General features: G+C 36.0%; 2 protein-coding genes across 4 annotated transcripts in view; one reads left to right on the top strand and one right to left on the bottom strand.

Annotated features, from left to right (window-relative positions):
• Window positions 1-3,031, bottom strand: part of LOC118733374 (protein misato) — a 434,582-nt gene that overhangs the window by 298,431 nt on the left and 133,120 nt on the right. The window lies entirely within an intron of this gene.
• Window positions 1-3,031, top strand: part of LOC118733375 (protein amalgam) — a 62,387-nt gene that overhangs the window by 770 nt on the left and 58,586 nt on the right. The window lies entirely within an intron of this gene.

Raw genomic sequence — 3,031 nt, 5'->3', positions numbered from 1 at the left:
CGCAAAAGTCAGTATAAATTTAATTGAAAGCAAAAATTAATTAGTTTTAGTTTCGAGTTAGCTTCATTTCCTGCAGGACTCGAGCAACAACACACACACACACACACACACACACACACACACACTCGTACACATTTAGACTACAGTGTGCCATAGCAAGTACCAAGAACCTACTCACCAATGCAGTTGCAGATAAGGAAGACAACCAACAGTTGCCATCGTACTGCCGCACATTGCTGCAGTGTTGTTGCTGTAATAACCAGATGTGCATTGAGTATTTGCCGCATGTGGCGGCCAGTGCTAGGGCCGAACGTGGCTAAGTATGGTGTATGCTTGAAAAGACAATGCTTTGTTGTTTTTGCTGTGGTTCTTGAACACAAACTTTGTGGTCTCTCCGGTGTTTCTGTTGAAGTCAGTGCTGCTGCTGTTGTTGTTGTTGTTGTTGTGTTAAATGTTTGTGTTGCTGCCGGTGGGTTCACTCGGTTTGTCTGCGACAATTTAGCTGCTAATGCAACTGATGTGGGCGCCACCTGGCGAGTGATAAATGTGGTTTCAATTGCGGTTGCCATCATGTTGAGCCGTCTGACACTAATTTCATTGCATGGTCAATTCCTCTTGATTGTGTCGACCCAAATGCAATGAACGACGGCAATGGTGCAAGTTTGATTTCGCTAGAATTAGAGAGAAAAAGAAAATTGGGAGAAATAAACTGTAATATTTGGCGTTAAGATGGTTCAAAACACGTTTGAAAGTAATCAATGTGTATGTATGTATGTTAAAAAATATTTCTATTAAATTATTAATATAGTTTATAACCTAAATACGAAGAGTGATCTGACGCAGAACCAAATTAAACTTAAGTGCCATTTCAATTTTCATCTGAAATTGGCCCGACGCAAATCGAATGCTTTACTAAATACCATGAAGCAGATATTCGCACAAAAAAATCTGAAGAAACTTGATTTGAAATATTATTTTTTTTTTGCAGTCCTACAACTGCCAAGATTAGGCCGGCTGCTCCGGCAACACCACCTTGTATGAATTCGCCTCGATAAGAAATAAGCAATTTTGGTTATATTTGACCAAGACTTAGCTACTAGCTTATGATGGTTAAACAAAAACATACCGATTATAAATGTGAACGTTTGTGAGTGAATGAGACTGGATGTATTTCAATGAAATTTGGCAAACAAGTTGCCACATTTTTTCAAAGTTAAAATCAACAAAGTAATAAGTTAAATAAATGTTACAACAGCATGGGTTTCGAACGAAATATGTTGCAAAACTATTTATTTAAAATTTTTTTAAGGGGGTTACCAGCTGTTTAAAAGGTTACAGTCGATTCAGTATTGGAGTCAAATCAAAGAGGTTCAAAAACACCATTTGTTTCGAAAATATTCTTTAAGAGAGTTGCCACTTGTTTAAAAATTTTAAATCGATTTAAATAATATGTTAAACAAAATATTTCAATATGGGTATCAATCGAGAGAGGTATAAGAAAAATCTTGAATATTAAAAAATGATAAAATAAACAATTGGGTATTCTTATTGGCAGCCTCGCAAAAATATTGATTTTTAAGAATTCTACAAAATTTCTAGGGAAAGTTGTTTGTTTACCATATACTTAAAACACTGGGAAAACTTTGAGCGCTTTGAGCGACCTCTAAATATTTTTTGATTTCAAGATGGAAAAATCGGTGTATATTTTTTCGATATAGAATAATCCTATGGGATGACTTTATTTTTTTAGGACCACCCTATTGTACATGCAAGCGCCAAAAACATTAGTAAATAAATTGCCTACAATGCACCACATTGCTAAACCAATCGAAAAGGTCCAAAGGTTATACAAACAGTTTTTGTATTTAAATACACTAGGCGACAAATGAAAGTATACACCTTGTTCTAATATAATATTAGCAATTATTTTCTCGAAAAATTTTTGCCTTATTTATTTATGAAAATATAGTTCATTCTATAATATAAACCATATAAATCAAAGTCTCACAAAAATTCCAAAAAAATGTCAACTAACTTTTCAACTTTTTATTCAGAGTATGCAGTTTTGTAGGCTATTCAGTTTTAGTATAATGAAGTGCAAGTTTGAACCGGCTACAAAATCGCGTTGATTTTTGAGAATATTTTTTTGGAGACTGCTTTTGCGTTTTTAGTCATCAAGTTGATAATACATACATATGTACATATATAAAGATTTTCTATTAAAGTCATGCATTCAACTGTAGTTTTAAATGCCACTAATGCTTTCAACGTTTTATTGCGCCTCCTTTTTACCGCTGCAACTCTAAGCTCCAAGGCTATACCTTTGCTATTGCAATGCAAACACATTTAGCACCGCTTTAATACCTTAGATGCCATTACACAAGTACATACAAGTATAAGTGCAAGTGGTGTCTGCTGGTGCAAAATCGCGCCGCGAATTTGATTAAAGCGTAGTAAAAACTTTTGATCCCAGCAACGGTGTTTATGAGGTCTTTTATGTGTTGCAGCGGCATTTTGTGCTGAGTAGTACGCGCGTGTCCTTACAGCGCATAAATAGCAGTTACAAGCGTTTGCATATGTTAGTTACTAAAAGTAAGCATGCACATGCTTGCATAAACACTTCCATATATACACATATATGTACATATGTATGTACTTATACTAGTATTCTACTCAATCTGCAGCCACATTCCCTACAGTGAAATTGAGTAAGAAGTATCCTTAAATGAGCATGGGAATCCTTTTTCCTGCATGTCCTGCTGCTCGTATATGGCGCACGTGCTTTGCCGCCATTTACCAGCTTCCACTGTCTACCGCAGTGCTGAGTCCTGGCAACTTGCCTGCTTGCATGACTGACTGACTGGTCGAGTGTGCACCTGTCGCATTCGTAGCACTTCATTGCCGGCATCTAGCCAAGTTATTTTTGTGGCTGTGTGTTTGTGCAAAGTAAGAGCTGGAATATGGCTTTGTGCTTTTTTTTTTGTTTTTTTTTTTTTGTTTGATTTTGTGTTTCACTCCTTTTAGCTGTTGG

The sequence above is a fragment of the Rhagoletis pomonella genome, unplaced genomic scaffold, assembly GCF_013731165.1.
Source record: "Rhagoletis pomonella isolate Grant_MI unplaced genomic scaffold, Rhpom_1.0 Rhpom_scaffold_00002, whole genome shotgun sequence".
Classification (NCBI taxonomy): domain Eukaryota; kingdom Metazoa; phylum Arthropoda; class Insecta; order Diptera; family Tephritidae; genus Rhagoletis; species Rhagoletis pomonella.
This window is presented reverse-complemented; position numbering and strand designations above follow the sequence as displayed.